Consider the following 26,080-nt stretch of genomic DNA (forward strand, 5'->3'; position numbering starts at 1 on the left):
ATTTTATATGGCCCATGAATGATGTTATAAATATCCAAATGGCCCTTGGCAGAGAAAGGTTCCCCACTCCTGGTTTAGAGCATTCATAGGGGGACCTATCCCTGCAGATAATGGGGGATTATGTATTTTTTTTATACAATTGGTTGAAAGGGCATCCTTATATTGAGCTCAAACCTGCCTTCTTAGGATTTCCTGTCATTGATCTAGTTTAATTTCTGATGCCATGGAGACAGAGTCCAATTTCTTTTCCAATTGATTGTCTTTTAAACATGTGAAGATGGCCATCGTGTCTCACTCACTCCAAGCCCCTCTTTCTGAGCAAACATCCTCCATTCTTTAATTAGACAAAATCTCACTCTTAGTAGTTCCTAGAATCTTCACCAACTTTAAGGCTTTTTCTTTTAATCGGACCCACTTAGTAAATATATGTTTACAAATAAAATTTTCTGGTTATAGAAGTAATATATTTATTGTAAACATTTTGAAAAGTTAGAAAAACAAGATCCAGTGTGAGGATTAAATAAAGTAATACATGTAAATAAAGCACTTAGCACAATGCCTGGCCCACAGCGACACTGTGGTTGTTACGAAAAAATTAACATGGTCATGCCCCAGCAAGTACTCTTTTTTTTTTTTTCATAGAGATTACTTTTTAGAGTTTAAAGTTAACTACAAAACTGAATGAAAGGTACAGAGATCTCCGCTGCTCCCACACACACATAGCCTCTCCCATTGTCAACACCCTGCACCAGAGTGACACCTATGTTACAATAGCTCACATTGTTGCATTGTCAACCAAACCCCATTTTCTACATTAGGATTCCCTTTGGGTGTTTACATTCTTTGTGTTTTGACAAGAGCATACTGACATATCCACCATTACAGTCTCATAGAGGATAGTTTCACTGCCCTAAAAATCCTCTGTGCTTCTATTCACACTTGCCTTCCCACTACCCCCGGGGCAACCACTGATGTTATAATTGTCTCCATACTTTTGCCTTTTCCAGAATGTCATATAGTAGGAATCATACAGAATTGTAGCCTTTTTGGATTGGCTTCTTTCTCTCAGAAATATGCATTTAAGTTTCACGTGTTTTTATGGTTTGATGGTTCATTTCTTTTTAGTGGTAAATAATATTCCATAGTCTGGATGTATCACAATTTACTTATCTATTCATCTACTGAAGGGCATCTTGGTTGCTTTCAAGTTTGGGCAATTATATATAAAGCTACTATAAACATTTTTGTGCAGGTTTTCTTGTGGACACATTTTTAATTCATTTGAGTAAATATTAAGGATCGTGATTGCTTGTTTGTATTGTAAAAATGTGTTCTGTGCCTTGAATGGTACACCGAAAGATCTTGGGTTCGATTCCCAGTCAGGGCACGTACGGGGGTTCAATCTCTGAGGCGTGTACAGGAGGCAACAGGTCAATGTCCTCTCTCACATCCATGTTTCTCTCTCTCTCTCTCCGCCTCTCTCTCTCTCTCTCTCTCTCTCTCTCTCTCTCTCTCTCTCTTTCTCCCCCCTCCCCTTTTCCCTTCCCCTTTCTCTAAATCAATTTTTATTTTTTTAAAAAATATGTGTGTGTTTTTTTATTTCAGAGATAAATGGAGAGGGAGAGAGACATAGAAACATCAATGACAAGAGAGACTCATTGATCACTTGCCTCCTGCACATCCCCTACTGGGAATTGAGCCCTGCAATCTGGGCATGTGTCCTGACCAGTAATTGAACTGTGACCTCCAGGTTCATAGGTTGACAGTCAGCCACTAAGCCACATCAGCTGGGCTAAAATCAATTTTTTTAAAAAGAATATGTTAGTAAGAAACCACTAAAATGTCTTCCAAAGTGGCTATACCAGTTTGCATCCCATAAACAATGAATGAGAGTTCCTATTGCTACACATACTCACTGGTATTTGGTGTTGTCAATGTTTTGGAATTTCACCTTTCTAATAGGTGTGTAGTAGAATCTCATTGTTGGTCGTTGTTTATATATATATATATATATATATATATATATATATATATATTATTGATTTTTTACAGAGAGGAAGGGAGAGGGATAGAGAGTTAGAAACATCGATGAGCCAGAAACATCGAGAAGCTGCCTCCTGCACACCCCCCACTGGGGATGTGCCCGCAGCTAAAGTACATGCCCTTGACCGGAATCGAACCTGGGACCCTTCAGTCCACAGACCGATGCTCTATCCACTGAGCCAAACCGGTTAGGGCCTCATTGTTGTTTTAATTTCCATTTCCATAATGACACATAATGATGTTGAACATTTTTTTCATTTGCTTATTTGCCGTCTATATATCTTCTTTGGTGAGGTGTCTGTTTTGATATTTTCCCTTTCTTAGTTGGGTTGCTTTTTTTTGGTTCTTATTGTTGTTTTAAGAGTTCTTTGATATTTTGAATAACGGTTCTTTATAAAATATGTACTTTGCAAATAATTTCTCCAACCTGTGGCTTGACTTCTCATTCTCTTGACAGTGTCTTTCACAGAGTAGAAGATTTTACTTTCATGAAGTCCAGCATATTGATGATTTATTTCCTGGATTGTGCCATTGGTGTCTTATCTAAAAAAGCTTTATGATACTCAAAGTCATCTAGACTTTCATTCTATACTAGAAGCCCATTGCACGAAGATTCGCGTTTTCCTCCGGCACCCGGGACCCAGGCCTTTGGTCCGGCCACAGCAGAGAAGCCAAGCCTCTTCAGTCTTCAGTCTTCAGTCTTCAGTCGGGACGGAGCCTTCAGTCTTCATTCCACGCCTGCGTATGCAAATTAACTGCCATCTTTGTTGGGTTAATTTGCATATTCATCCAATTGGCTGGTGGGCGTAGCGGAGTGACACCAATTTGTATGTTTCTCTTTTATTAGTGTAGATTAGATCCTAGAGTTTTATAGTTTTGCCTTTTGACACTTAGGTTTATGATCCATTTTGAGTTAAGTTTTAAAAAGCGTATAAAATCTGTGTTTTCCTCATAGGTTTGCCTAATGCAATATTCTTGGCTTAGAGGGAAATTTAATTGATGACGTGACCCTGCAAGGATTTCAGATTTTCCAAAGATACATACTCAGGTTTTTCTGAAGAGAGAACTTCAGACTCTTTGCTTCCTCACTAGAAGAGATTGTAGGGGTCTAAGTTTGTGAGGAAATTTGGACATTACATTTCACTATTAGTAGAAATAAAACATCAATATTAAATATACTTTTAAGTGGTTATATAAATTAATGTATCCTCATAATACCCTATGAGCAAGGTCAACTATTATTTTCATTTTACAGATGAGGAAACCAAGGCGCAAATAGATTGTCTAGCCCCAGTAAGTTGCGCCAGAGTGGAACCTAAATAGCCTGGTTTAAGACCTGTTGGGGTCTTTCATGTAAGAAAATGCAGTCATTTTTAGTGGCCACTCAGAGTGAATGAGGCCTTCCTCCTCAGTGCCTGGTAGCACTATTTTACACATCCCTGAAGAATGCCTGTCACATATTGTTTGAAAATTACTTGATGGATGGCACACATAACTTGTTCTATCTGTACTTTTAATAGATGTTTAACTGTTGATGGGGAATTTAGGTTTAGAGAACACAGCTCAGGCTGAAATTCCAGTCCTTGCAATCTCAATTAAGTTATTGTTCTTTATCCTGCATCAAACTGGCTTACCTGGTGCCACATTAAATACTAGAAAAGTACCTCATAGCCTACCTAAATTTCAGACTATTCCTTATTGATTTAGTTCAGCTGTAATGCCATGTGAGAAAGATGCATACATTATTGTTTTTTACATAGCAATCCATGCTTTACATGGGCAAATATAAAAATGGGCTGGATTTTAAATTAAAATAAGTTGGAGCAGGCCAGATTCTGATCTGAAAGTGGAGGCTGCCATATAGATCATCCTGGGTTCACAATATTTTATGTCAAGTCATGGAAATATAAAAGACAGAGGAAATACTTCTCAAAGCATTCTAAGTTCCTTCGCTTTATTTTTCTCTTGGTAGAGTGGGATGGAGAGTGGTCACCAAACAGGGAGCAGAGTGAATGATCCTATGGCAAGGTTCTTGGTTGCTCTCAGGTGCTCTAGAGACTTTCCTTGGGGGAGAAAATAGATCACACATACTCCCTGGGGATGGGGGGGTGGGGGGGGGAGCAGGGAGATAAAGTCAAGATGACCGAGTATATTTCTAGTAGCTCAAGGAATCCCTGGTATCAATGTCCTCTATCCAAAGACCACCAAGAACACACCTGTAGTTGAACAAGTTGGTATACTTCTCTTTGCGTTGAGAGAGAATGAACACCAGGGAGATGTGCATGGCAGTCAGAGGATATTAGAAAGAAGCCATCTCAGGGTTTGGACTTGCCTTAAGTGATTTGGGGGAAGGTTCAAGGAAGAAGTGCTTTGCTCCAGATTGGATGCTGTTAGAAAGCGGGCGTAATTCTTCACTTAGGTATATTAATAAATCATATATGTAAGGCAGGAGGAATAAAGCAAGGCTACAGCTATAACTGGTAAAGAAGCAACAGTCATTCCTGTTAGGCGGGATAGAGGAATGTTTGATCGTTTCTGTAGGTTGGACTTGTTCACATTTTTGCCACTGTTTGATAGCAGATCTTGCTTTTGTCTTGATTTGCTATGGTCCTGGGATGTTTTGTGAAACAATTCAGTAATAGTATAACACCCATGCCTAGGAGGATCATGCCCATCATGGCAGATCATAGCTGTGAGGGGCACTTTTCTCTTTCTCACTATTAGGATGTTGTCCCTGTGACAGATAAGACCTCCCTTACCTTGGCAAACTCACATAGTAATCAGCCCATCAACAATCCCTAATAATCAGCAATACCTAGTACCTAATAATGTCCATCACCTTTGCCGCAAAGAGAAAATAAGGAAAAGTAATATGAATACTTTAAAAGGGCTTTTGAAAGAAAAAGGCATACGTGTAAATCTCCCAAGACAACTAGAGGAAAAGAAAAGATGGGGTCTTGCGGTAAGCACTGAAAGGAAAGGCAGACCCTGGCCAGTGTGGCGCAGGTGGTTGGAGCATCGTTCGGTACACCAAAAGGTCACAGGTCTGATTCCCTGTCAGAGCACATATCCAGGTTGTGGGTTCAATCCTCAGTCGGGGTGCATACAGGGGCAACCAATCAATGCTTCTCTCTCTCCTTTCCTCTTTCTCAAAATCAATAAAAACATATCCTTGGGTGAGGATTTTTTTAAAAAGGATTTTCTGTGAGTATTGGAGTGGAATGGGAAGATGTTATAGAGAGTGGCACCTGGGCTAGGCTTTAAAATGAATTGAATTTGGAGAACAAAATAAGAAGGTGGTGGACCTTTTGTGTGAGGAGAACCACAATCACTCAGAAGAGGATGAGCTTTGGCCCTGTTAACAACTGTAACACAGGGAAGACAGGACAGACACAGCCAAGATAAGATCCACCCTTAGGGCTGGCCAAGCATGGGAGTGGGAGAATAGATGGGGGCAGAGAGAGAAAGACTAGTTCTAACAATGGGACAAACCCGGTCCAAAAAAACCATTGTGGTCCCAAAATAACACCACAACAGACAAAAATAACTAAGTATATTATTAACACCAAGAAGTCTCATCAGGCCATTAACAACCCTAATAATCAGCAGAAGCTGGCTTATCTTGACAAAGAGCTTAGAGAAATAGAATCCAAGACAAGACTGACAACCCATTGCCAAAATCCTGAGGAGAGAATGATTCTTGGTAACCAAGAGGCTCAGGAGACTCTAAGGATAGCTTGATAGTAAAGTGTGTCAGTGAGTCTGGAGCTCCTTATAACATCCCTTTATCTAAAGTTTGGGTCAATTCTAGAGATAGGATGGGACTGGATTTCAGGCAAGAGTCAGGAGCCCCAGGTCTGAGAAGTGGAGGACTGGAAACACTGGAGCCCAGCACAGGTCTGAAGTTAGAATTTCAACACCTCATTTGCTAGCTGGAGGTCCTTGAATAAATAAATCACTTTACTCCTCTAAACATCTGTAAATTCAGGATCATGGTAATCATATCATACATTGTTGTGAAAATTAAATATCATAATTCATATAAAGCATTTGACCTAGTGTCTGTCATCATCATCCGCTGCATTATCATCTTCAAAGAGAGAAGAATGTTCTAAGAAAGAGGTCAGCAAATTCTGGCCTCCAGGCCAAATCCTGTTCTCATATATTTTTCTAAAAAAGGTTTATTTGAACACAGCTCATTCATCTATACGTTGTCTATGGCTGCTTTTCCTACAACAGCCGTTGGTAGTTCCAGTAGACCTTGAGACCTGCACAGCTGAAAATGCTATTTGTCTTTTCACAGAAAGTTTGCTGACTTCTGCTCTAAGGCAAGAAAAGTCAAATGACCATGGCTATATGAGACTCCCATGTGAGCCAAGGACAGGGTGACATAGGAAGTAGCTAGAAAAATTTGAGCAGGAAAGTTGAAGTGAATCGTCTTAAAGTAGCTCAAAATTAGAAGTGATCCAGAATACTTTTAAAGAAGGGCATATAGGATCTGACTGCCTCCCATTTACCTGCCTTTTATCTTGAATAATAATTCAACTTTGAATGCCATCTAAAGTTACGGTCTTACCCCAACCCCAGTGGTCCACCCTCTTCAGCAAGACAAATACTGACACTGAGACATCCTAGGAATGAGCTTTCCTAGCACCATGGGGCTCTGGACTCCATTATTCAAACAAAAGGTTGGTCATCAATGCAACCTTTGGATTAAATTATGACCAAAAGGGGGATGTGTGGATGAAAGGGGCCACATGCTAACCTGACAAGCTCAGGGAAGGCCTGCATGGCGGTCTTGCAAACTTAAAGACCTAAAGTCACCACAAAGGATGGTCTGAAACTAAAACTTTAACTAAAAGCAGTTATGGTGGGTAGTCACATCCTAGACCAGTATCTTCCCTGACAAGGTCAATCTTTACCTTAACTGAGCCTATTGTCTTTTTGCAGCTACAATAGCATATCCTTGAAATGTCAGGGTAACTTGTAACTTCCCTTTTTCCAGACCCCTCAGGGTACAACCAAATGCCCTGGGCACCAGGACAGACACCACAAATTCCCTCATTGTTACTGTTATCATGTTAATTGTTGGCTGTTAACTGTCCTATACCCACCTAAGTAAAAGAGGTATGTGTCTATCATTTTACTCTTTATCCAATCCCAGAGGTCTCCCCCACTTTGCTTTCTCCCACCTCTTTAATCTATCACTAATGGATTTCATGTAACCCACCTACATCTCCTCCTTTGATTGTAATGTATAAAAATAGGTGAAAAACTGCCATTCTCAGAGCGTTATCCCAACCCCTTGAGATTCTGCTTCCCAGTAATTGTTGACACTTTGGCTCAAATAAACTCACAAAAATTCTTTAAAAAAATAATATGAATTTTTTTTTTAATTTTGTTTTATTGCTTAAAGTATTACAAAGAGTAGTACATATGTTTCCCTTCCTTTCCCCCATGACCTTCCCCCGGCCTCCCTTGCCCGCCCCCCCCCCCCCCCCAGTGTCTTGTGTCCATTGGCCATGCGTATATGCATGCATACAAGTCCTTAGGTTGATCTCTTACCGCGCCCCCCCCCCCCCCAACACTCCCTTGCCTTCCCGCTGTAGTTTGACAGTCTGCTCAATGCTGCTCTGCCTCTGTATCTATTTTTGTTCATCAGTTTTTAATGGTCTTTATTATCCATAAATGAGTGAGATCATTTGGTATTTTTCTTTCATTGACTGGCTTATTTCACTAAAAAGATGCTATAGTCCAACCATCTCAAACCAGTGGAACTAACTCTCTCTCTAGGACCAGCTACATAATTTGAAGAAAGGGCAGTACAAAATAAAAATACTGGGTCCTTGATCAAATAGTATTAAGAATTTCAAGATGATGCCAGCAGACCATGAAGCCAAGCACAGGGACCTTCTGCGCAGGTTGCACCGCTCTGTCTCCGGAGTATGTAAAGTTGTCCAGCTCGAGTGTTGGTAGGATGCCATGTACAGGAACAGCCACAGGGCAGCTAAGCTGATCTGTGTATTTCCTTCACAGAAGGAAGAATGTGCAAGGCACTGCAATATGGGAACTGTCTATTAAATGAAAACTCATGGATTGCTTGGTTTGTCCAAAAGTAGAAAAATAATCACAAAACCGAAAAGATGGCTGGGTTGTGTTTTGTTTTTAATGCTCTTGTGACAGTCCATGGAGAGAAAGATGAGTATATAAATAAGTCTTTTGCAGTCCATAGTGTAGAAAATACTCATAGGTAGAAAGCTAGCTAGATAGGATAGGATTTTATAAGCTTTCTAATATTATTGTATTTTTTTAAGTCTATGAATTAAAGGAAGATGCTTTGGGGTATCAGGAGAATGAGTGTGTAGGTGCCAACAGGCCAATTCCAGGTGTGATCACAGGTCCCATGGGGAAGTAGGTCCCCCCACAGGGATCTAGACAACAGAGCACCCTCAAGGATGCCTGTGACTCATTGGTGTAGCACCAGCCTATTAGGGCCATCTAAGTTGCTAGGCATGGGTCAGATTCCTCCAGGGGTTGACATGGTGACAGACTATGATAAATTAATTTGTGCTAAGGTGCTAATGGCTGATAATTCTCTGGTTACTTTCAGATAATGTTTATACTGAAGTGGAGCCAGTTTCTTTATCTGGAGGCTATAGTCATCCTGTTCTCTGCCAGCCTTTCTTCTTGTCCCTGCCTTCCATGCTATCCCCTGGCAGTTCCCTCTCTGCTTAGGGACAATCTCATATTCTTCCATCAAAGATGAGCTGAAAATAATAAATATTCTAAGACAATGATTCTCAAAGAGTTGTGTGGGACCAGCAGCACTGGCATCACCCTGGAGATTGTTTAAAATGCAAATTCTCATGCTCACGCCAGATCTATTGACTCATAAACTCAGATTGGGACCCAGAAACCTGTGCTTTAACAAGATTTTCAGTGGATTCTGATGCTTGCTAACGCTTGAGACCACCATTCTAAGCACTTAACTTGCATCAGCACATTTACTTCTTTTTCTTTTTTAAAAATATATTTTTATTGATTTCAGAGAGGAAGGGAAAGGGAGAGAGAGAGAGAGAAATATCAATGATGAGAATCATTGATTGGCTGTCTCCTCCTACTGGGGATCGAGCCCAGTCATGTGTTCTTGACCAGAATTGAACCTGGGACCCTTCAGTCCACAGGCTGGCGCTCTATCCACTGAGCAAACTGGCTAGGGCTGCATCAGCACATTTAATTTTCACAAGAACACGCTAAATTGGGTAAAGGTTCTCTCCATTTTACAGATGAGGAAACTGAGGCACAGACAGTTTAAGCAACTTGATAGAGGTACTAAGGAGGTAAATGATAGAGCTGGGCTTTGAATCCAGGCAGTCTGGCTCAAGAATGTGGTTGTTACCTCAGCTATGTGACCTACCTCAGGGTGTTACATACCTCAGCTGTGTTACCTTTGAATCAATGCTTCTCTGAAACCAGTTGTGATTTGTCTCCCAAATGTCACAATAATTCCCATAGCACCTTCTTCTCTTCAGATGTTTGTGTTTTCCTGTCATTCTGTCTCCAATACCCAATACCTATATTGCAGTGAGCAAAATTTGGTGTATGATGAAAGAATAATAATTGAGCCTTCCTGGTGTGGCTCTGTTGGTTGAGCATTCTCCCATGAACCAGGAGGTCACAGTTTGATTCCTGGTCAGGGCACATGCCCTGGTTGTGGGCCCAATCTCTAATAGGGGATGTGCAGAAGGCAGCTGATCTATGTTTCTCTCTCATTGATGATTCTATCTCTCTCTCCCTCTCCCTTCCTCTCTCTGAAATCAATAAAAATATTTTTAAAAAGAATAATCTTCCGCATGCCTCCTACTGGAGATCAAGCAGACCGTTGAACCTCAAAAGGAAGGCAGGCAAGGGTGGATGGGAAGACATCAACCAATGAACTCGTATGCATATATGCATAACCCTTGCACACAGACAATGGGGTGGTGAGGGCCTGGGATGGGGGGCTGGGAGTAGGCTGGAAGAGGTTAATGGGGGGGAAAAAGGAGGACCCATGTAATACTTTCAACAATAAAGATTTAAAAAATAATAAATAAATAAAAATTTAAAAAGAATAATATTTGAATGAATTGATCAGTGTGAATGAATAAATGATTTGACTCATAAGTGACTGGACTAGAATTTTCCAGAGAGCTTTAAAAAAAAAAAAAAAGATCAGCTTCTAGAATTTTAACTTTCACTTACTTGAACAGGCTTCCAGGAGCGAGGCCTGGGAGTCTGTATTTTAAAAAGTCAAACCTAAAATAAAACCAGGTTTCAGAAACAATTGTGCCCACTCGACTGATTCGGTTGGCACTGATGATTTCAGATCATTTGACAAGACCAAGTTGAGAGCATGAGTGGAGAAAGGGGGGCTCTTTGGACCCTTAAAATCCTATCCTATGGGAGCTGCTAAGCCTGTAGCCAACACTTCCTGGAAGAGATTCTGAACACACTCCAAATGTAGGCACTTTATATGATATTCCTCGAATAAGATCAATATGAGAAACGCCTGCATTTGGTGCCACGAAGCTGTACACGGCAAGTTTTTTACCCCTGGAACAGGCAGTCCTCGGCGTGTATATATAACTGGGTCATATTCCAAGAATGTATTTGTAAGTTGAGTTGTTTGGAACTCAGAAAACAGTTTCCCACAGAAGTAATATTAGAAAAGAGGGTTCCATTCCTCTGCCAAAACACAAAACCTGATTTAGAACACTCTGTCTCTGAAATAGCAATTCAGATAGACTACGGGGACATCCATGGGAAATGTGACCAGGACCCACCCAACTTGGAACTGGGGATTCTGGGAACACAGTGACTCTGGGTAAGACAGGCTTGTGACAGCATCATAGGTTGGTTCTCCTCCCTCCCTCAACCTCCCTGCCCCTCCCCCCCAATTTAGTGGCTACTGGTCACATGATAGAAAGACAAAGTGATCACTCGAGGAATACTACTTGGGATTCAATAACACCTTTCCTCTCTTCACCTGTGCAGTCAGGAGCTGTCCCAGACCTCAGGGCTCCCCAGTCAGGTAGGGACAATCAGCAGTGCTTGTACCCTTACCTCTGATATCCTCTCACCTGGATATTAGAAATATTGCATAACCAATATAATTCCAATGTCACAGCAACTGCAACTGCCTTCCCTAGTATGCCTAGAATAATGTTTTGAAATAAGAACCATAAACAAAATTGCTGCTCAAAAATGTAAAAAAGGATTAAATTTCTATTCTTTCCTTGGCCATTAATTAATTAGCAGTATGGTAATGGTTAGATTCTCTGAGCCTCAGTTTCCTCATTTGTAAAGTGCTGGGGGAGGAGAATGGTTTATAAAATCTATGTTCTTTATAGATCTAATATTCTAGAATTCAATAAAATGGTTCCCTCTACTTCCTTGTAAATAGATTTGCCAGTCTTCCAGCTGTTCTACCTTTTCCATATTTGGCAGTGAAATAATGAAAACTCATCTCATCTCAGGCCCAAAGATGCACCAAGAAGAACCAAAGATGACAAGCTATGGTTTCTTTTCAACCTCATTCAATTAAATTTATTTCACTTAATTCTTACTTGCCCACAGCCAAACTTCATTTGGGCAATTGCTCACTGAGTTTAAGCCCTGTCCTCATGGAGGCATTGAGACATTGCTCAGCACTCAGCAAATTAAGGATCAAAGTGGTGAAATGATGATGATGATTATGATGATGATAGTCATAATTATTAGAATTTTGACATGGAAGGAAAAATGAGAAAAAGATAATTTAAATGAATTTGAAGTTATTTCAGAAAAAAACCTTTAAAAGGAATCAACATAATCTTAACATGCACCATCAGGGACTTGTATTTAACTCAGAGCGAAATATATTGCTTCTTTTATAGATGCCCTTTCCCAAAGGCCATGTTATCTAGAGAAAAAGTGAGGAAATGTGGTTATTAATAACCTGTTATGGTTTGGGATCGGTGATCCCTGATGGACATGAAGCCCAGGTAGTCCATCAATAGCTGTTAGGATCCTGTGTCCCTATCTCCTGGGGATGCGCCTGGAGTTGGCATTAGGAACCTCAAGAAGATCCACTTAGCATCCTCCGCCCACCAAGTATCCAGTTCTCTGACCTGGATAAAAAACAGAAACTTTTACTTTCAGTTACTTGGGGGGGGGGGGGAGAAAGAAAGCCATATTAAAACAAACAAAACCAAAAATTTTCCCAAATAATATGCAATAAAAATTCTCATACCTCAACATCTTCCTAACCAGCTTGCATAAGAATAGTAGGAATTGCTTGGGGTAGAGAGAAAAGAAAGTCTAGTTCTAGAACCTCTGGAATTTCATTGGTCTGAGAACCAATTATTTAATGTGAATAATGTCTACTTATTGTGTGCAGACACTATGTTGTTTTATATGTGTGTTTTAATTCAGCCCTTAAGACAAGTTAGTGAGGTATGTATTGTTTCCACTTTTATAGTCTTCATAAAAGAAAAAATATCAGGAGAGGATGGGCAAATGGTCCAGAAAAAGACAGGACTGCGTGTTCCCCCAATCCCAGGCATACAAACAGCCCAATGTGCCTGTAAGAGCCTCAGATTAGAATCCTTGTTCCACCACATCTTATATCTTAAAGGAAGTTACTCCATTTCCTTATCTATTAAATGGGAATGATGATGATAATGCCTATCTTTCAGACTTGTGACAGGTTTCCAATAAGACCCTACACATAACCGACTTAGAACAGCACCTGCCAGACGGTAATATTCAATGACTGTCAGGCAGGGCTTTTACCTGGTCCAGCAACACCGCACATTCCCACACACCAGAAGCATGCCTCCATCTGTGCAGGTTTCAAGGATAGTATATAGGCCAAGGACCAAAAATCCGGGACACTGAAAACACTTCATTCTTATTCCCTAAGTATAGGCCTTGATTCTCAAAGTGTAGTCCCTGGACCAGTAGTATCAGCATCATCTGGGAGCTTGTTAGAAATGCAGAGGGTCAGGCCCAGCCCAGACCTTCGGAATCAGCTTGGCCATTTTAACAAGGCCCCCAGGTGATTTGTATATGCATTGAATTTGAAAAGCTCTGCTCTTAGGCACACAGAATAGCAATTCTCTCCAGCCCTTTGACATGCGTGCTCAGGGGCTTCTTAGTCCTCATATTTCAGAACAGCTCAATGGCAGTGTCCACAATGTTCTAGGCTGCTGGGCCTTTCCCATTTTGCTTTTGTTAGTTCAGAATGTCCCTCGTTATCATCGATTTCTGAAAACCATTATTCAAGACTCAAGCATCATGGAGACTATTCCTATCTGCCCTACTACTCCTGTTTCTAGAGGGAATTAATCACTTCCACTTTTCTTTTGCCATTGAAGTTCAGACCAACGCTGCTCAAACTCCTTTGGTAGAAATGATATTTTATAAAGACATGAACACACACACACACACACACACACACACAAACACGTGCACACACACCCTGTATATTGATTAAATGAAAGCTTCATGAAAGAATACTTTCATTTAGAATGAACTCATATTTTTTCAACATTATTGTGTTCTATTTCAAGTATTAGCATGCTATATGGTCATAACTGACAATTTGTAAAACCATGTACATTGCTATTTCTTTCAAAGGGACCACAACATTAGATCCATCATTTAGTTTCATGTCTATCACCAATTATAGGTGGAGAAGCCATGGTCTGAGACTGGCATATAAAGGGAGACAGCATTTTGCTGAATAACAATGAATGGACGAATGGAGCTTGCTTTCTTGGCCTGACACTACTCCACCCCTTATCTCCTCACTGCCTTAATTAATGAAAAAATAATATGAGGGATTTATTATGTAATAATTTATCAACCATTAACCAAAACTATAAACGAATACACTGAGTCACTATGCTCCCCATAGGAATTTTTAAATGAAAAGTGGTTCTACAGAGTATTATGTTGAATAAGAGGAAAGACAAAAATTGTGACTTTAAAGAATCCTTTAGTTTTGCATATTTTTGGATCTTTTGCTATTGCCATTCATGCTGATATTTTCTTAGTCTTCCTATTGTAAATGAAATGGAGCTCGCGTTGCTGTAACTAAGAGCACTTAGAACACCCCGCGCCAGGGAGACGCCAGCCTGCCATCCGAACCTCTCCAGGGTACGCTGCCAGTTCACCTCCACTTTCTCTTTCAACACCTCTGCTCTTCCAGCATGAGATCTCTGATGGGGAAAATGATGACCAACCACATTCATTTATCATTTATATCCCCAGCTTGGGCAAGACACTCTAGTACATAAGGCAGGGCTGGAGTTTGACCTTCAGGGAGGTGTCAAGACCTTCAGTTCTGTTTTTGCAAGTCATACGACCCTTGCATCCTGCCCTCTTTCATTCATAAGGAGTGGGTAGAACACGCGAAGACCAGGAGAATACGTTTGGAAGGACTAGCAATGTTTTCAGCCTTACCTGTCACCACAGCACAGCGATAAAAAGCCACCTAATAATTCTTTCACTCCTTTGCAGCTTATTCTCAAATATTGCATTTATACATGACATTTGAGAGTTTGACTGTCTGGGTTTTAATCATGGCTCTGAGTAGCTAAGTGACATGCATGCCCCCTGCCAAATAGAGATAATAATAATACTTGCCTCTTAGAGTTTTTTTATGGGGAAAAATAAAATAGTACATATAACCTACTTAGGATTGTGCCTGGCACATAGTAAGAGTTTAGTAAATGCTGGCTATTTTCAAGACTATTATTATCCACAGAAACTGTATATACAGATAGTATTCCTTTTCTACCACATTTAGACACTTAAAATAATGGGGGGAAAAATCTTCAAATTAAATGCTATACATGCTAAATGCAGTATGGTATCCTGGATTGAATCCTGGAGCAAAAAAGGATGGTAGTGGAAAAACTGGTGCCATCTGAATACAGTCTGCAGCTTAGTTAATTTAGTACCAAAGCGAACGTCTTAGTTTTGAGCAGTGCACAAAGGTTATGTAAAATGTTGACGCTAGGAAAACCGAGTGAAGACTGTACAGGAACTCTCTGTACTGTCTTTGCAACTTTTCAGTAAATCTAAAATTATTCCAAAATAAAATGTCCATTTTGTAAAAAATGCCACACATAGTTGCTGAGTATATGGTAACGACAACGTTGTGCTAGGCACCATGGAAAATCAAGAGATAAGGAAAATATGACTGTCTTCCAAAATATGACTGTCTCACTCTGAGAACAGGACAGCAACGAGCTTACTATCAACTGGCCAGAATATCATAAATGTCTCAACGGAAGTGGAAATAAACTCTCGTCAGCCTGGTATTAAGGACCAGCTTCATAAAGACCCTTGTTCTCCAGGATGAAATGTGCGGGTAATAAACTGACACAGCTTCACAGTTCCTGTCACCTCGAGTGGCTACTCTGCCTGGCTGGTATTAAAGAGGCGGGATGCCTCTGTGATAGAGGTGCTGCCTGATACCTGACTAATGCAGATATAAATTCTTTTTTAAAATCCTCACCTGAGAATATTTTCCCATTGATTGTTTTTTGGTTTTTGTTGTTTTTTTTTTTTAGAGAGTGGAAGGGAGGGGGAGAGACAGGGAGAAACATCAATGTGAGAGAGACACATCCATTGGTTGCCTCCTGACCAGGGCTGGGACCAAGCCTGCAACTGTGGTACAAGCCCTTGACTGGAATCAAACCTGAGACCCTTCAGTCCTCAGGCTGACGCTAACCACTGAACAGAACTGGCTAGGGCTAATTTATTAATTTTTATAGGTTGTGGAATGCAGGAGAAAGGGCATGAACCTCATAAGCAAAACTGAGATCAAACCTAGTTTCTCACTAACCTGGGCAGGTTCACTGAATCTCATTTTCCTCTGTAAAATGGGGGGGGGGGGAAATATTGAAGTTGCTGGCTGTTATAATAATGAAATGATCACACGAGATAATGTCATAAAGACCCCTGGCCTACAATAGGCAGGCTTTATTATTATTGCTATCATTAGGAATTATCTGCTACGGATGTGCCCTGGCAACCATACTCAAGTACTTATTCAACTGGTAAGTATTCGTTTCACTTGTCTAAGACCTTACTTCAGAAGGTCTAAGACTGATTTACCAAAGGAGAGGGTGGCAGACCCCACTGGGAGAAGCTGACAAAGATTAAGGGTTAATTGCATAGGCTTTAGAGCCAATTGGCCTGGATTTAAATCCTGGCCTTCTACTTACCAGCTTCCTACCTGTGTGCCACGGGGAAATCAAGTTAACCTCTCATGCATCTGTTTCCCTATGTGTAAGATGTGACAATAGAACCTACCTCATAGAGATATGTTATGAGGAATTCACACAGGTATAGTCTCTAGAACAGTGCTTGGCACATAACTATCACTATTTGCTATTTTTATTATTCAATAACCATTTCCTCTTTTTGCTGGATGCTCAACATCCCCTTTTGTTCAAATAGGGGATGCAGGGGGCTCAGGGAATGGGGGACTCTTTCTTCCAGCACCAGGGGATGACCAGTGATCAGTATAAACTACTATAATAATCCCGTCTGTGCCCATTTAGGTGTGAGTGTGTGGTTGAAGTCTGGGCAATGGAAACTAAAGGAAAATATGCTGGTAGCTTCTAGGGAATCCTTTTTGTGTTTAAGGCTGTCATGAGGGGATGTGATGCAGCCATCAGGAGACCTATGGAGGGGCTGCCTCAGAGCCCAGCCATCAATGAGCTGCTGCACCACCTCCCTTTGGGCATCTTGATATGTGAGATGATAAGTGTCTGGATTTTCTCACTTTTAGTAGGTTTTCTTTTACTTGCAGCCAAAAGCAACCTAATATTGGAGGTCACTGGGAATGAGAGGCAAGCGTCACTATTCCCAGTATTATGGATGAGGAAGCTAAGTTTCAGGGAGATGAAAGTAATTTCCTACAGTCTTACACACCTGGTAAAGAGCAGAGAGTCAGAAGGGAGTGAATACAAGATTTTTATCTCTTCCCACTGAACTTTTCCTGGGTCCATTATTTTATTCAAAAAGTATTTATTGGGTCTACCAGACACTCTCATCAACCCTGTGACATTTCCTGGCTTCAGGGCTTGGGCGGAGCACCCAAAGGGCAGAGCGGGTGAGTGCACGCCCAGAGGCAGCCTCAGCTGTGTGTGAATGCTTAGGCCTTCATCACATGCTCAGGGAACTGTCTGCCATGAGGGAACCAGGGACAAGTCTTTGATAAGATAAAGTATTTCCAAGAGGTCTGAGTTGAGAATTTTGTTTCCCACATATTTGAAAAACCAGAGTCTACAGCTGTTTAGTAATTAATTATTAAAACTTAATACCAGTCTGACGAGATACTTGATTTGATGCCAACATGCCTTTGGAACATAAACAGACCGAACCAGATAGGAACGAACCAGGGTCACCAATTGTAAGCTCTTTTTTTTTTTTTCCCTGCCTCAGTTTGGAGTGTTTCCTTGTATCTCTATGTTTAAGAATAACTTAGATCCTCCAGCCTACTTATAGCTTCTCATCTTTTTTAGTCATTCTTTTATTTATGTTATCATTGATCCTCTGAACTCTTTTTTCAGGGTTAGCATCATTATTTTCAAAACTGTGGCCGAGGAAACAACGTTTCAGAGAAGTCACAGCGATTTCCCAGAGACATACAGCTGGTCAAGTCTAGATCGGGGTTCAAACCTGAGTCATTCAAACTCCAAAGGCTGCTCTTGTCCCCCGTGGCCTCATGGTGCTCTCTCTGCATTGAGTATAGCAAAGGCAAAGAGAGGGATTTGGGGGGAGGAAACTTTTGAAATCCTGGGATTGGAGTGAGAGGTCTGAGGATGGAGGGACGCTCAGGCGTAGATGTAACCCGCACAGGCTCTTCCGTAGAAATGAGAAAGATGGGTGGAGGATGCATAGTCTGAGAGGGGCCTCCACGAGGAGCCGCAAGCTGAGGCAGGTCTCCGCAGTGAACCTAGCTGACCACAGTCGCCGTTGGCTGCTATGGAGAGAGGATGAGCCAGTTTTGTTCTGAGGGAAGAAAGAGGACAAGGTGGAAGGATACACCAGAGACCGGGCCTTGTGACCAGCGCTGAGGCCCCACGTGTCCAAAGACATGAATTCTATGGCCAACATAAGTCAGTTGCTAGCACCTACGAAGCAGATTTTTCTTAAATTCTTCCTTTTCAGCGCCTCTTGAAAAAAAAAAAAATCAGAATATCTGGTGCTAGCTTTTTTGAACTCTCACTTCCAGAGTAACAGGTAATCTGAGCTGAAAATTGACCCCCCTCTCCAGCCTTGGATAAGCCCGCCTACGCCCTCCGGTTTCACTCTCAGCCTGCTTCCGGATTCGCAATACATACCTGCCTGGACCCTGTTGTCATTTTATTTTATTTTATCTTTTCCCTACCTTTAATAAACAGCAAAATATTAGCGGCAGATAACTTTGGATAGTGAAGTTGTTCCTGATTTTTAAAAAAATCAACAAATGAGCTAACTGCATTTTCTAAATGTCCTCCAATTATTGTGTGTTGCTTTTACAAGAAAAGAAAATGTGAATGTTATTTCTATAACGACCAATTCCACAGATATTAAGAGAGGTGTTGTGGCTTGGCAGGAGTCCTTGTGTAAAGATCCAAGGGTTTGAGTGAAGTCAGGCTCACTGTGAGCCAAGACCATGACACAGTAGCTAGAAAACAAAACAGGGCATAGCAAAATCCCGGCCAATCACTGAGGGCCATGGCCTCATGGCACGCTGCGTGGGTCAGGCCTCATGGAGCATAAGCCACATTTTATTGGAGAAAATAATAAACTAGAAAGAATTTGTTGCTGGGAAACCAAGATGGAAGGAGTCTAGAAGTCAAGTTATGTGAGGGACAGTTAGGAGAAAATAGACATTTTTAGCTTGGGCTTTTTTTTTTTTTTTTTTTTTCACAAAACCAGGGTTTGGAAAGATGAAATGTGGTCGAAACAGCCTTCCCCAGTGTTGATGTAGCAGGCAGGGAAAGCCCCAGTAAGAGTAATGGGAAAGGGACTCAAGTTTGGGAGGGGAGAGATTTTTAACCCTTTGAGTGCCAACCAATATCCTAGGAACTATGCTAAAATTGGCAAGGCATATTTGCTGGTTTTACAGCAGTTTAGGGAAAAAAAATTATGAATCGCAAGTAAATGAAGTTACATATTCAAAAACTTAAGGAAACCTTTACTACATTTATTTTCATCTTCGACATATATTGTTTGCTGATTGTATTATAAAATACTAGAAGAAAAAAATTTGAACAAAACATATAATGTTAAAATAAAATTCATATTGACTTTGAATACATGAATGAAGATATTGCGAAAGACAGGAGGAGTGCGATCGCGCTCCCCGGCACTCTATGGGTTAAATATGAATTTATGCAACATGGCTCTGCCTTGTGAACTGGAAAGCTCCCCCTTCAGGGCAGAAATGGTCGGTCTGGCAGCCCATTTTAGGAAGAAGTTTGTACCAGATGACCTCAGTGCACCCCCCAGGCCCGAGGTCCTCTCTTCCTCAGCTTAGGACTGTTCACAACCACCCAGGTGCAGATCACCAGGGATGCCAAGAAGATTTAATAACAGAAAGACATGACTCGGGACTGCTAATGGCTAATTTGCCTCCATTTCCCCAAAGTAATATTCCCTTGTGAGACAAAAAACAAAGTATTTTCCAGCAATTGAAATAAGCACAAGGTACATTAGCCATATGTCTGTTGAAACATGGAAATGTCCTCAACATACCTATTGCAGAATGGCTCAGAGAGCTCACGGGTTTAAGTTCGAGTTTATAATATTAGTATTTCCAGGAAAACAATGGTCTCAAGCTTAGATAGCAGTGGGCACTTGCTTCAGTGGTCAGAATTCTGATTTCATTTTCTTATTTAAATGTAACAATAGAACCTTGTACTTTTAAGATGCTGGTCTCTATAGCCAACTAGTCTGTCCTTACATGAGCACAGAACTCAACGTTTTCCCAAAGGATTATGCTCCTTCAGATGGAGGAAAGTGGATCATATCTGAGATGTCCCTGCTAACATTCCTAGTCTAAGCAATTTTTCTGGTGAAGCATCAAAGAGATAAAAATGTTGGAGCCCTCAGTGGCAGTGTGATGAGATGAGTGGCACCATGGGGAGGGTTTGCCACAGGGACAAGCCCCTAAAGCTGCAGATTTAAGGTACCTGGGAGCCACCGGCTAAGGGAGAGTTGTCAATCAAGTTTGCAGGGGAGCAGTGTCTTATTTAGAGGTTCTTACCCACACACACTCTGACCACACACACTCCTCTTAATATAAAAGGTGGGTAGAGGAGTAGCTATTAACTTTTGGATTAGTTAGCACTGAGTTCCGGAATTTACATAGCAGCAGTGCCTAGCTATGCTCCCTCTTCACTTCTGCATCTATTTCTGCCCTGCTCTGTGCTCTGGCAGCATCCCATACTGACTGGTTCCTGGTTCTCAGTGGGAGGCACCAGAAAAAGATCAGGGCATGGAAAAGGTAAATAAAGGGCCCCCGTCCCATTCTAGCCTCCCTCTCCGCTCTGCGTTGTTGGCAGTGGCAATGTACCTCCATCAGTACTGCTCCTGTCAGTCGGCCTCTCTCCTCTTGGGATCCAGCTCTTGCCCCTCAGACTCCAATTGGCCCTGCTGTGCCTGGATTCCCAGCTCCTCACCAGCCTTGGCCGGTTCCCTTAACAGTGTCTGCACCTCTATAAATAATTTCGTCATTGGTCTCTAACTACCTGAGCTAGATCCTGTTTCCTGCCAGATTCTGGCTGATATAGTTGCTCCCTGGCTGTGTGACCTTAATTATTTTGAGCCTTAGATATGCCATTTGTGAAAATGAGAGCAAAATTGGCATTATCATATGGTGTCTGGGTCTCTGCCCTATCTCTTATTTTAAAAGCACCTTCATTTGGGAAGAGAGAGGAAAAAAACTACAGTGTGTTGAGCATGTGACTGAGAAGGTATCCAGGACATGGTCAATAAGAGCATCCAATCACTTGGCAACAGTGATTGGATCCAGGAAAATCACATGATCCAATCAGAGCCAATGAGATACTGTCTACATTCTAGGTCTATGGAGCAAAGGGGTTCTTTCCCCCTAGACTTGGAATCGCTGGAGGTCACAATGTAGGTCACCTGTCTGAGAGTAGCCAGCAAATCAAAGAGAACCAATGAAGAAAAGAGACAGGATGCCAAAGAGCTTGATTGGACCCCTGGATGTAGCCATGCCTGCACACCACCAACTGGGCTTTTTTTGTTTGTTTGTTTTAAGCCAACAAATTCTCTCTTTTTGCTCAATAAATTGTGAAATTGTATTTTGTGTCATTTGCCATAAAGAGTCCTAACTGATAGAAAATTACATACTTTATAGATTTTCAATGAGGATTAGAAATAAGATGTGTATTCACTTCTATCCTCGCAGAGTTCAGTATCATTATTTCAGAGGTACAGAGACATATTCACTGTAAGAAGCAACTGTACATTTTGGGTAAAAAAAATACTGTGGAAATAATCTGTATTTGAAAGACAAGTATTAGAGTTCCCCAAGGTAGAAAAAGAACCATTGTCATCTCCTGGGTGGCCTCGTTTTGCAATCTTAGATCTGAAATTGTGACTTATAATCTGGTCTGAGATTCTGTAATCACCAGACCATCTAGAAGCTCTAGGCAAGATTAACATGCTCATTAGGAGAATGGGCCTAAGTACTCTAATTTCTAGAATGTCCAGGTAAGAGTGTTAAAGGAAGCATGTTATTTTGTAATAGCATCTCAGTGATATCCCTGATAGTTGTGGACAATTGGAGAAAGTTGCCACCAGTGTTGCAAAGACTAAGTCTCTCTTCCAAGTCATCAGACCATTCCATCGAACATATTCTCTCCCCTGCTTTCCTAGTTTTCTTCCTAGGTGTTTCCTTTACAGGAGGGAGATCCGGAGGGGGACAGAGGCAGCTTGGCTTCATCTTCATATCATTTTCTTTCTTTATTCTTTCATTCATTCAACCATTCATTCAAAAGCATTTACTTATTATCCACCACCTACCAAGCACGGTGATAGACACTGGAGCTACAAAGTAAAAAAGAAGCATGGGTCCTAATGTTCATTACCTGGGGGGGAAGGCCAAGGTCAATGAGTCAATTAATCATTTTAATTGCAAGACAGGAGTTTTGCACTCAGAAACCATTTTTAGAATTGAATTTTTTTGAATTAAATTGAAGAGTGGGTTCTGTTTCTAAAAGGTGGAAGACCTGGTTTTATCCATATTTTCAAGTGAGGGCAGGGGTATGTGTGTTCCCAAGCAGCTAGACACTTGAGACCAGAGGAAAGCATCTATTTATCAAAGCTAATTCTGGAGTTACACACAGACAGAGGATAGCTGGCAGCCAAGAGTGAGAACTGGATCTCTGAGGCAAAGAGTTCAGAAGAGGGAGCAAAGAAAACCACCTTGCAGGTCAAGAGCACAGATAGTAGTAGCATTAGGATGGGAGAGGGGACTCGTATGTCTTGGAAATTGTCTTCACACAAAACATGTGGCTTTTACACAGCCAAATATACATTCATTTGATTTGTGGATCAGAATTTAAGTAAACTGATATTATCAACTTCTGACATTTCTAGCATATTTTTGGTGAATATATATATATATACTAGAGGCCAGGTGCACGAATTCGTGCACCAGTGGGCTCCCTTGGCCTGGCCTGCGGGATTGGCCGAAACCAGCTCTCCGATATCCCCTCGAGGGGTCCTGGATTACGAGAGGGTGCAGGTCAGATATATAATCCTATATATCTTATGTAGGATAGATATATAGATATATTTTTAAGTTGGAAATTGGAGTGTTGGATCTTTTGTCCTTTACTTACCCCACCTTCCACCTCAGCTGAAAATTCCCCTTCCTCTGGACCTCAGGGTACAGAAAGGGGAGGGAATTTCCAAGGCTCCAGACTGCTAGACAGTGGCTCAGGGGGCACTAGTGAGCGGAGGCTCAGGCAGTTGGTGTAAATATAAACCTGGGCTTCATCTGCACAGCTAGACAGTCAACCCACAGCCCTTCACGTGTTCATACAAAGTCTTTCAAACCCACAGTTCCCATAAGTCTATGCACTGACAATTGCTGACATTTATGCTCTTTTGCCATTTAGAGTGTTTTTATTTTTTTCCTGTGTGATTTCACTTAAGTGTTTGGGCATAGGGTAGTGGGGTGGCATGGAAGGGGCCAATGCAAGCTGCTTTTCCTCAGCTCTTCTCCCTCACACACACACACACACACACACACACACACACACACACACATGCATGCACACACACTAGTCCGTCCAGGACCTCCCTACCTGCTGACTGCCTGTTTCATCCAGGGGTGTCCAGAACAGGCACAGAGAGCTGAGCCTTGGAAGACCATAAAAACATTAATAATGGATGGATGGATGGATGGAAGAATGGATGGATGGATGATGATGATAGTGCTAACCCATATTGAGCGCACAGTTTGGTATGCCAGACCCTTTTCTGAGCACTTTACATGTAATCTTCACTGGAACTCAGGTACTACAGGGAGGTACAATCAAGAGGAAACAGAGGCACCCAGGGGTTAATGACTGTCTGAGGCTACAGAATTGGGAAAGTGGCAGGATTGGCCCCCATGAACCTGGCTCCTGAGCCATGCATGGAGCCCAAATCCACACCAGTGTTCCTACTGCCACCTCCTCCTCTCCACCCCCATACACCGTCCGCACTAGGTTCTCCTTCCCCTGCAAACACCACTCCAGAGCACTTTCTCTGTGGGTGGGTGACCATCCATGTTCCTCCCTGGCAAGGACACCCTTACACTGGGACGAGACTCTCCAATAGCTTGAGGAACGCACTTGCCTCTGTCAGGTCCTGGCTAAATTTGTAAGAATATTCAAAGCATGAGCTCAAAATCTCCTTGTTCTTGGAATAAAGCACAACTATTTCTTTTTCTATAAATACCCATGAAATAAAAAATGAGGGACAATAATTTAATACTTTATTTTATAAAATTAAGTAATCAAATTCCTCCTAAAAGGAGAACATGACTAGATTTTAAAATGTCCTTAATACTATTTTTAGCCCTTTAAAAGCTCTCTGCACAATCTCTTGACATTTTCTAATTTTACTGTTTGAATATTTAGAGTAGAAAATTACATTTTCCTCATGTTTCATTCTCTTCATTGACTCATATGAAAGAATTTATTACTTCAAATGCCAAATCTGCCTTATTGGTTTAGTTGTTTTTCACGTAATACTAGAACATCTCAAAATTTTCATATACATATTTTATTATATTAAAAACTAGTGGCCCCAGTGCACAAATATCGTGCACGGGGCCGGGGTAGCGGGGAGAGTGTCCTTCAGCCCAGCCTGCACCCTCTCCAATCTGGGACCCCTGGAAGGGTGTCCTACTGCCGGTTTACAGGTATTGGGCCTAAATTGGCAGTCGGACATCTCTCTGGCAATCCAGGACTGCTGGCTAACTGCTCACCTGGCTGCCTGCCTGATTGCCCCTAACCACTTTGCCTGCCAGCCTGCTTGCCCCCAACTGCCCCCTGCCACCAGCCTGCTCACCCCTCAAATGCCGCCCCCCCCCCCGCTGGCCTGATCACCCCCAACTGCCCCCCTGCCAGCCTGCTTGCGCCCAACTGCCACCCCTGTTGGTCTGCTCACTCCAAACTGCCCCCCACAGTCCTGATCACCCCCAACTGGCTCCCCTGCTGGTCTGCTCACCCCCAATGGCCCCCCCACACCAGCCTGATCACCCACAACTGCCATCTTATCCTGGCATGATTAACCACAACTGCCCTCTCCTCTTGGACTCTATAACTGCCTCTACCTTGGCCCTGCCACCATGGCTTTGTCCAGAAGAATGTCCGGAAGGTCTCCTGGTAGATCTCCCAGTCTAATTAGCATATTACCCTTTTATTAGTATAGAGGCCTGGTGCACGGGTGGGGACCGGCTGGTTTGCCCTGAAGGGTGTCCCAGATCAAGGTGGGGGTTCCCTTGGGGCGTTGGGCAGCCTAGGAGAGGGGCCTGTGGTGGTTTGCAGGTCAGCCACACCACCCTTGGGTGAGGGTCCCTGCTGGGTTGCCTGGCCAGCCTGGGTGAGGGGATGATGCCTGTTTGCAGGCTGACCAGGCCCCCCGTAGACCCAGGTCCCCAGCCACTCCTTCAGCTGCGGCCAGGGAAGGCAGGAAGCTTGGCTTCCTCCATTGCCGGGTCAACCCAAGCCTCCAGGTCCATGCCACCGCCATCTTTGTTGGGTTAATTTGCATACTCACCCTGATTGGCTGGTGGGTGTAGCGGAGGGATGGTCAATTTGCATGTTTCCCTTGTATTAGTGTAGATGTTCACTGTCTTGTAAATACTGAAAGCAAGTTTATAAAGTTCTCTATGGTGTCATACCATTTCTTAATTTAAAAAGTTAAGAAATATATGAATATATACAAAAAAGAGAAAGAAACAAATTGAAAACGATGTATATCAGAATATTAACAGGGATTATATCTGAGAACTTCATATGTGAGCATTGAGAATATGGAAAAATTTTAATTTCTTTTTTTTCCTTAAACCTATTTTCTAAATTTTCTGTATTACTTTTACAATGAAAAAAGACCCCTACTCTTCTTTACAATAAAAACTAACATTTGAGTGACAGGCACTATTCTAGGTGCTTCACAAGTATTCACTTGTTTTAATTCTCACCTGAACTCTTTGAAGTGGGCACTGCTGTTATCCTCACTTTACAAACTAGAAGAGTGAGGCAGAGAGAAGTTCCATGGGCCACGCAGCTGGGTTTCAGGCCTGTGCTCGGAACCACTTCAGTGTCTGGAGCAATAAGTCTCCCACTTAGGTTTGCTTTTGTTGTCCTACCACAGGAACACAACAAGCCCGATATGCTCTGTTTCAATATTTTGTAAAGTTCTTTGACCTGGAACCAGCCTTGACCGAATGTTGATCAGGCAGTCCACTCACATCTCTTGG

Source organism: Myotis nattereri (genome assembly GCF_964212035.1).
Source record: "Myotis nattereri genome assembly, chromosome: 6".
Taxonomy (NCBI): domain Eukaryota; kingdom Metazoa; phylum Chordata; class Mammalia; order Chiroptera; family Vespertilionidae; genus Myotis; species Myotis nattereri.